The following is a 10,100-nucleotide window of genomic DNA, read 5'->3' as shown; positions in this document are numbered from 1 at the left end:
AACTCTTCTGTAATCCTTTTCTAAAGCCCCCAGAGAAAAGAAAGATGTTGATTTAAGATACACAGCGAAAGGCACAGGGGAACCTGCCGAAGGCTCCTACTGCTCAGGGTCACAGGTTGCACCGCACAGCCTGCTGGCTTGGCCTCAGGCTCAAGGTTCTTGAGTGATGGAAAAACATTTGACATTATTTCTCCGCGAGCCCAGCTTGCTAACATGAGCGAACACAGAGACGCTGTAACTAGGACAAATACCACCTTCCTCTGAAATTTCCAAACCTCTTTTTTTTTCCCTCTTTTTTTTTTTTTCTTTTTTTCCCCTGTCAGATTCCAGACAGATTAAATTTTCTTGGCACAGACCCATTCCTGGCAACATCCCTCCTCTAAATCATGGTAAACCAGGACTGGAAGGTTAACTGACTGACATGGTGGGAAGAGAAGGTGCCTGGCTTTGTAGATCAAATACAGCCTCATCTGCCTGCTACCCTGCCTTCTCCCTCAGGTCCTGCCTGTGCTATTTCTCATTTTCTGGAAAATCCTGATTTTAATTTGATTCCAAAGGTTGCTGAGCCCGGTTGATACTGTCGTGTGTATGATAGTGTCAAGAGCGAGTACATTCCTCAGATCATAAATCATCTCAACCTGACCCCAATTAACTACAGACCCTGGATTTCATTTCTCTCCCTTCTTACTAGCCATAACAAATTAGGTCATTCTGTGTCAGTGGGACGTCGGAGCAGACACCACTGGGAAAGTCACAGGGGACTCCGGGATCCAGTTATGTTGCAGGAAGGCTGAGGGAGATGGAACTGGTTGTGTCTTCCTATTGCTTTTAAACAGGAGCCATGGGATACTCTGCAGCACAGCTAAAGGAATTTCATAAAGACACAGGAAAACTATACATCTTAAAGTTATATTTAAATTTCGGTCACGTAGAGGAGAGACAACCTTTGACATCTATGGCTACCACTCTTGCATAATATGATGGAGTTCTACCTGTCCAAGCCCTCGTGCAGAAATCCAGCCAATCAGTCAACCACCTCACGAGCTCAGATGTACGTTGTAGACACCTGAATTGCCTTCCCCCATTGAAGACTCCTTTGTTTTATGCAACGCACTGCAAAAAGTGTGTGGGGCTTGTGTAAGAGACCGTGCCTCCGGCTTTCTTAGAAAATGCACTGCTGGAGAGGTGATGGTTGATAGATCTCTCAGCTTTGATATGTTCTCCTGAGCTAGTACAGCACCACTGAGAAGGATTCATTGTTCTGTGGAATAAGAGCTTTCTGTGCAAAACGCGTCCCAAAAAAATCAAGTAAGTATGGAAAGGGTGCAGGATCCATCATCCCAGAGGCTGCGATTTGCACCTTGGATTTGAACAGGAAAATCCAAATGACTTTTTCTTAGAGTTCACTCTTTTCACTAGGTTGTTTTACCAGTAACACTCCCCCAGTTCATCTAATGTCAAGTCACAACAGCGCAGTGACAATACAATAATGGTGAATAATCAGAAAATCCATCCCTGTGGAAGGGCAAGTGGATCAGTTTTCCAAGGACTACCAGCAGGAGAAATTTCCCAGGTACCCTAGATCCCTTCTCCTTTAGAAAGCTCATGGGATAAGATGAAAAGAGATGCAGAATTGAATCACAGCTGCACAAGCCTTTTTGAGGAAAGATAAAGGGAAGGAAATGTCCATACTGCCTGTGACTCTGAAGTTCTGATTCTTTTTTCCAATTTCTAGCTTTTTCCCCCTAATTTTCTAATTTATAATTAATTTTTTTTCCCTAATTTCTGATTTCCAACATTTCTAATGCCTCTTCCTCACATACAGATTGTCTCCTTGACTGGAGCAGACCACCAAAATCCTTTATTAATATATTATTGGTTATAGTGTAAATTTTACAAAGCATGGAAAAAACCAGAAACCTTTGTAGAATGGGCTTGCAAACTGGAACCAGGGTAGAAATACAGAGCTTACATTTGGGATTAGTAATGTGTTTACAGGCAAGTCCTAAAACCGGAAAAGTTTCAGTGTGTGAATAGGTATTTGTGGTTTTGGACATAATTCTCGGCACCCAGCAGTGGTGGTGTACACTACTATTTCCTCACCTGCTTCACAGGGAGTGGGAAGTGAACAGTTTGAACACATAACTTACTCTACAAACATGGTCGCTTCCATTTACCTTCACCCTTGTAGGGGTGGGAACAACCAACCTTAAAGGGAACGTCTGGCACATTACAGAAGACACAAGTGACCAAGGTGGGGAATCCTCCAAGAGCGGCAGCTGAACTGAGCAGCATCTGTACTTAAACTCCAGTACCTGGCAAACAAGCAAGGCAGGCACCCAGCTCCCCTTCCTCCTGTTGTGCCTGAACAGCTTCTTGCAAGGTCTCAGCTATTCCAAGGAACATACTCGGGGTTTACGTTCCGCAGTCCTGTGCCTAAAAGCCCAATGGGTTCCCTAAGGCAAGAGAAACGCAGCCTGCAGTGCTGCCAGCAGCGTGTGACCGCAGTGGGGTCATCTCAAGTACTGCAGCATTTCCACTCATGACCAGACTTTAAATTCTGAAGCTTAATCTGTGTATATATATACTATATAAGACACAAGTGTTTTAAAATATGTGCATTGTCTTCTCCCATGCCCTTATAATTGCAACTTCAATGACTTCAGCAATGGCCTGATTTCAAATTATATACAACGGGAACAAACGGGAAAGCAAGTCAGAGCTGCCAATGGTCAGAGCATTTGAACATCACCCTCCTCAAGCAGCTGAAGGACATATCATATGGCCATCAGTGCCGAGTGCTGTGCCAGTCTGGTGGGGTAGGTTATTCAGGATTTCAAGAAACACTCAACACTAACAGCCGCTTTCACACTTGAAGAACAGAGCATTTTCCTTCCCCCCCACCCCCCAATAAAAATTCCCCCTGTTGTATACCATTGCCTACTTCTCAATAAGTAATGTAGCTTTTATTTGCGATAGCATTAAATGCAATGAGCTCATCCTTTTTCTTGGCATCGTGTCATCTGGACTCTGGCAGAGACACAATGAAGAGCAGAGAGAAGACTGCAAAAAGAGAGCTCATTTTTCTCCTAAAAATAATGCTCGTCAAATTGGTCCTAGCAATTGTGAAGGAAAGTGAAAATTCAAGCCAAGCTTCATATTTGAAGTTATATGCAGATTCCAAATCATTATTCTGGTGTTGTTTTCCCAGTGTTGAGTTATCTTCTTCACATATGTAAATGATGGTGAAGCAACTACGACTAGGACGGAACCGTTCAGTTGGAGGGGACCTGAACCAGCCAGCTAGCCCAACTGGCTGACCACTTCAGGGATGACCAAAAGTTAAAGCATATTATTACAGGCATTGTCCCAACACCTCTTAAACATGGACAGGCACAGGGCATCAGCCACTGCTCTGGGAAGGTTGTTCCTGGGTGTTGTGGTTTAACCCCGGCCAGCAACCCAGCCCCACGCAGCCTCTCGCTCACTGCCCCTCACCCAGAGGGATGGGGAGGAGGATCGGAATGTAAAACTCTGGGGTTGAGATAAGAGCAATTTAACAGGTAAAGCAAAAGCTGCGCACGCAAGCAAAGCAAAGCAAGGAATTCATTCACCGCTTCCCATGGGCAGCAGGTGCTCGGCCACCCCCAGGGCAGCAGGGCTCCGTCACACATAACGGTTAATTGGGAAATGCCATAGTGCCAGATGTCCCCCCCCTTCCTCCTTCTTCCCCCAGTTTATATACCCAGCATGATGCCATATGGTATGGAATATCCCTTTGGCTACCTTGGGTCATGTGTCCTGGCTGTGTCCCCTCCCAGTTCCCTCCAGCCCTCTCGCTAGCAGGGCCCAGGGAACCAAAAAATCCTTGATTTAGTATAAACATCACCCAACCGCACTGACGTTTTTAGTTGTTGCTATCAGCATTGCTCTCACATCACGGCCAAAACACCGCACTGCACTGGCTACTGAGAAGAAAATCAACTCCATCCCAGCTGAAACCAGGACACAGGGTTTGATCAACCTCTTGGTAAGGAGATGTTCTCCTAATGTCAGGTCTGAACCTCCCCGATGCCGCTGTGACCCATTCCCAGGTCCCTGTCCCCAGCTCCTGGGGAGAAGCCATCAGTGCACTGCATCCCAGGGATGCTGCAGGGAGGAAAAAGGTCACCCACCCCTCAGCCTCCTCCACCAAGTAGACATGCCTGAAGCTGTCAGCTGTTGCAGCACCATCCAAACCAGCCAGCTGCAGCAAGGCTCTCCCCATCCCAGGGTACTTCCATAAGCAGTTCCCACACCTTGCCCCGGCACAGCCACCCACCCCCCCACGAGGTTTCACAAGATCTACTGTCCGGGCTGTTCCTCCATCCTCTCCAGGCCAGCCCACCTGCTTCTTGACCCTGCTGCAGCCCTCTCCTTGTCTCTCCTCCATCCAGGGAAGCTCTCTCCCTCCTGCCACTGCTTCTTCCAGGTCTCCTCACCCAGTGCCACTGCTTCTTCCAGGTCTCCTCACCCAGTGCCACTGCTTCTTCCAGGTCTCCTCACCCAGTGCTCCCCTTCTATCCCCCTTAGAGCTATTTATCTACTTAGCAGGAACCAGCCACAGCTGCACATCATCCACATCAGCCACCCCCCACCCCAAGCCAGCCCACAGCTGCACATTATCAGTGTTAATTAACCTGCCCTCATTCCTCTACAATTCCCCCATTTTCTTTTTTCTTTTCTTTTTTCTTCTTAACATTTCATACCTTACGTACTTAACAATCATCACAACCTTTTTCACAAATAAACTTTTCATACAGTCCAGACAATTTGTTGCTGAACTCATACTCATATTCCTTCTTCACTTTTATCTTGGGCTTTTCAGCTTGTGGGGGCTGATCACCTTTCTTCTCATCTGCTTTCTTGACACCTGGGATTTTGTTTTCTTCAGAGGGGGATTCTGATGAACTTGTGGCCCCTTGTCCTTTCACCTCTTGGGTCACACCGGACAGTAACCTGAGTGAGCTTTCAACAGCAGCAGATCTAGAGTACAGCACTAACACATCATTCCGTGTCCTGAAAAACTTCTTAGCATCCTTGTGGTCGCCCATTTCTTCTACAAGTAGAGACACCTCCAACGAGCACCTAAACGCTGGCAAGAATACTGCCAGGACAAGGAGCAGCAGCAGCACTCAGCTCTCCTCACAGGACATGCCTTCCAGCCCCATCACCAGCTTCCTTGCCCTCCTCTGGACAGCTCAAGCACCATAATGTCCTGAAGCGGTGGGGCCAGCACTGGGTGCAGCACCCCAGGTGGGGCAGCACCAGCACCATCCGGCAGGGTGATGGCCGCGGGCTGGGTGTTGCTCTTTGATGCACCCCAGGATGGGATATGCCCTCCTGGCTGCCCGGGCACACTGCCCACCCCACTCCCCATTGACACTTGTGTCTACCCTCCCAGGGTAGAACCCAGCACTGGTTCCAGTTACGTTTCATGCCACGGAGGATGGCCTGATGTTTCAATCTCCCCAGGTCCCTCTGCAATGGCTTTAACTCTGTCAGCGTCCAGCAACTGCTCTCCAAAGGATGAGTTTTTGATTGCCCTTGGAATATTTGACTCCCACATGCGGTTTCATCGCCAGCCCTAGAGAATTCCAAGCTCACCTTCCTCTCCAGCCACTCTCTCAACTTGTTGCGGGCTGAGAAATTCTCACCCAGCAAAAAGAAAAGAAATACAGAAGGAATTCTCCTGTATCAGCAGTAATGAGATGCTGTGGTCCAGCTGAGCTCTCCAAGATGAGTAGAGTTATTCCTTATAAGAACATCAGGATGAGGAGGTATCTTCATTGCTCTGCCCAAGGACTCCAGATGTCCCACGTCCCTTACCAGCTCTCTCCCAGCACTGGGCAAGTCCCTGCTGTACAGTTAAGAAAAGGAGGGTACGCAGGACTATTTTTGTTTTCTTTTTGACACTTACCTATTTTAAAAGACAAAATGCCTTTGAGATGAGGCCTGAGGTTCTGATCTGAACGAATATCTCATAGCGCTACGTAACGCGAAGGGCAAATGACTCAGAATGTTTTCCACCGTGTTTGTTTCCCTTAGGGCTTTCCTGGACTTTACAAACAACGCTGCTAAAATTGGGAGGCTTGTTCTCTAAGAAATCTTGCGAAAGCACCAGAAGAATGTAATTATTGAAGTAGGAGAACCCTTTTTGTGCTTCTTCATCTAATGTTTGAATGGTTGGAAATGCCTTCTCGGTATGTGCATTAAAGTCTTCCTGCCTGGAGTGTGCAAAGGACTCGGAGCAATCACAGGATATTAAACAGATTCATAATGGAATCAAACAGTATAAACATGTCTTCAGCGCAGACAGGAGCGCCACAAACCCTTACGTTGTGTAATGTAAAACATACCCCGGTTGTGTCTGTGTTCCCTTCTGCAAATAAACGAGGGAGAGATGTGCCTAAAATGTTTCCCTGGAACAGACAATTTCTCATCGCATTATTTCATTCTTTTTAATAGATTTTTTTTTTTTTAAGGTGGTATTTTAAAGTTCATTATAACATCGCTATAACTCCATCCAGCTAAATGAAGGCCACTTCAAGGTGGTGACTGGCCTGAAGTCCCTGCTGCTAGTTCTTTTAATATAGAATTAATTTAATATAGAATGCAAAGGGCTGAAAAGCAGATCGATAAGAAGGGGTTGAAATATAGAAATATAGAGGGAAAAGCCTTATTTTACACTCTGTGTCATTTTCTTGGTAGAATGCACAGGCTACTGGCCACATACGTCTCCAACACATGCTGGAAATGTTTAAACTAAACCAGTTCTATGATTACGAGTATTTTGGAATTCTTTTTCTTCCAACTTTCTAGTTGCAAAATCCTTCATGGAGATTCTTGTCCTCCATCTCCTCTGTGGTGTCTGACATCACTTTTTTTCCCCGTGGAACCCCCCAGCCATCTCCTAGAGCTCCACTCCGCTCTTTCTGTCAAGGCTGACGAGCAGTTATTGTGCAGCTAGGGGAGAGGTACCATCTTTGCAACCAGCAGCCAACTTACGTTATGTGAAAGAAAGAGGCACTGGTGTCCTTCTCTCCTCCTTGCATCTAAGACCGATCCTGTAATGTCTTTCAAAACTGATGTGCAGCATGCAAAAGGAACATATTGATAATTGTTTATAGAAATCTGACCTAAAGGAGCATCCTAGCTGGTGCTTTTGCAGAAAGATAGAAAAGGATCTGTGCTTGTACTGGAGCGTAAGCTCTTCAAAATGAGCGTTCTGTTTGTTTGGGTTTTCAAAAGTTTTTCTTATCGCTATGTAATGCCAGAATTCTCTGAAACTTTCTGTCTTTCTCCTTCCCATAACATGAGAACGCCCTGCCAGGTCTGATCAGACCCTTCTGTTTGGCTTGTTATCTTCTTTCTTGTGTGTCTAGTACCGGCTATACCCAGACCCAGTGACTGTGTCTGTAAAGCACATTTGTAACGATGCACTGCGCATCCTTCCTGCACGCCTGAGCACATCCAGCGAGCACCTGAGGCAGGCTCTGCTCCACAATCTCCTTTGCAATTAACTTCAGACAAAAACCACCAAAAATAATTCTCATGGAGAAAGATGCTACTTTTCCCTGGAAAATAACTTCCTGGCCAGATTTGTTAGTGACCAGAGGTCTGTCCTCTTCCCTCTCTGCAGCTAAGGAAGGTGGATGGAGCAATGAAATCAGATCTGAGCACATCCAGCGAGCACCCGAGGCAGGCTCTGCGGTGTCCCCAGGGCTTACGGTGGCAACTGTCGTTCAGAGGAGCTGTGACACTTGCTAACCCCAAGGAGTGACGCAGAGAGAGAGGGTAACACGTAAACCCATGTGTCTGCAGACAAAAGTGGTAGTAGGTTCCTCTTATACTGGCATTTGGGTTCTGTTCTGGACTCCCACCCGGCACAAATAAAGGTAGCGACCATCAGAACATGAAAAATGGAATCAGCAGGAATACAGCTTTTGGATCTTTCCTAATAGGAATGTAGTAGTCTGTATTTTCACTTGCTCTTATCCTGTTCGAAGGTCTGCTTCCAGCTTTGTGTGGAAATCGGGAGTTTCCGTGTCATAAATTACATGGAAATGTTGTATTAATTCCTCTTTTAATGATGTGTTAAGCTGGAGATTGCAGTCATGTCTGAATATATTAAATGAGATTACTTGAGCCAAAAACCAGCCAATGTTGTACACACATAGACTGAAATAGTCACACTGAAGCAAAGAAGAGTAGGGCTGACCTTGGCTGCAAGCAGAACTTGACCTGAGCAAGAATCTCAAAACCCTTGAATGGAGCTCTGCTTCTTGAGCTACACTTTTCTCCAGAATCTCCTTTGCAATTAACTTTGGACAAAAACAACCATGAATAATTCTCATGGAGAATGATATTCTTTTCCCTGGAAAATAACTTCCTGGCCAGATTTGTTAGTGACCCTGACGCTGGGACCAGAGGTCTGTCCTCTTCCCTCTCTGCAGCTAAGGAAAGTGGATGGAGCAATGAAATTAGATCTGGCAGATTTTCCTTTTTCTGAATTGGAAACTGTGCACGCACGCTCATCAGTTACATCACTTCTTGACTGCCTCTCAGGCGAGAAATATAGAATGCAAAGGACCGAAAAGCAGATTGATAAGAAGGGGTTGAAATATAGAAATATAGAGGGAAAAGCAGATGAATGTATAAAATTGTAAGGATGTTTGTGGTGAGTATTGCAAGGAGGAAACAATCCTTTTCCCAGTGTCTTTCCCATCGTCGACTTCACTGTAGCATTGCTGGGCTAACACCTACCTGGTAATAAATTCCCAAGTGTGGGAAATACTCTGCATGTGGGATTCTGGGTGACAGATTATCATGGGGTATGAGTGTGGGGCATTGGAACCTTTCACTGAATTAAAAATTGAAGGTTGTAAGAAAGTGTAAGCGTCAATTCACATATCTGTTTCCTGCTCCAAAGCCAGGGACCCACAGCATGAGTGAGGGAGGTTTGAAAAATGTTTTCTTCTTTAAAAAGGAAAGAGAGAAACATGACTCAAACCTCTACGGTATGAAGTCACCATCCTCTCTGTTACTCACTCCCGTTATCTCTTTGCGATCTGGTCCCAGAGGAGCTTCCAGACAACTGCTTACCTTTGTATAAAAGTTATTTAAAAAAAAAAGAATTAAAAAAATCAAGTATAAAGGGAGAGAATAGTGGTGGAAAAGTCTGGTCCTGGGTGAAAATCCTTCCTTCATGTAGAAATTAAAACAATGCAGCATTGTGTGGGGGGAGGATGGGGGAAAGAAGCTGTAGGGCTCTGCAGACACCTGCCCATACCCCAGCTTGCGGTGGAAACTGCCCTATCATAATTCACAAACACAGACTGAAAGGCGAGAGCCTGATGCTGAGATTATTTTACAGCCACATTGGGCCAGTTCCAGGCAGACAGAAGCCCTTCTACTGTAATCACGGGAAGAAAATGGATTTCCTGTCTATCTGCCTCCAAGTGCTCCATGGATCCAGTATTCGGAGTCCCGTCACTAACACAGACGGATAATCTTTCTGGAAGGGGACGTACGCTTTCCTCAAGGGAAGGGAATTACCCAAAATATTAGATAGCGGCTGATGAAACTTAATATAAGCACTGCTAGAAGTGGGGGAAGAAAACGGGGTAATTGAAAAATTGTGTGTCTGTTCTGTAAGCTGCCCTGATCCGTTGTGTATACTTGTCTCCACGCATAGGAAATTCTACTGGAAGTAGGATTTGTAAGCGTTGCTGGTGTAGAACATGACCCAGTTAAAATCTCTGGCTGTGAAGTGTTTCCTAAAAGGGCTCTCCTCTTTTCCAGATGGTGTGAATGGAAGGGTTTGGTGCATTACTCATACCATGACCCCCGGCCAGGAGGACTGGACATGTGGGGACTTTAGGGACTGTCCTTATCAGCTCCTGACAGGGTGGGAGGCCGGAGGATGACCAGGAGGACCGTGTCCTTTCAATAGCTGCCAGGCACCCCCAGGTGCTGCTGTGTGCTCTGGGTGCAGCCGCATCTCCTGCGGCACCCTGCGTGCCAGCTGGGATGGGTGCCAAGCAGGGAGCGGCGTGTTT

This window comes from Falco cherrug, chromosome 20 (assembly GCF_023634085.1).
Source record: "Falco cherrug isolate bFalChe1 chromosome 20, bFalChe1.pri, whole genome shotgun sequence".
NCBI classification, from domain to species: Eukaryota; Metazoa; Chordata; class Aves; order Falconiformes; family Falconidae; genus Falco; species Falco cherrug.
The sequence above is the reverse complement of the archived record's forward strand: the minus strand, read 5'-3'. Positions refer to the sequence as shown.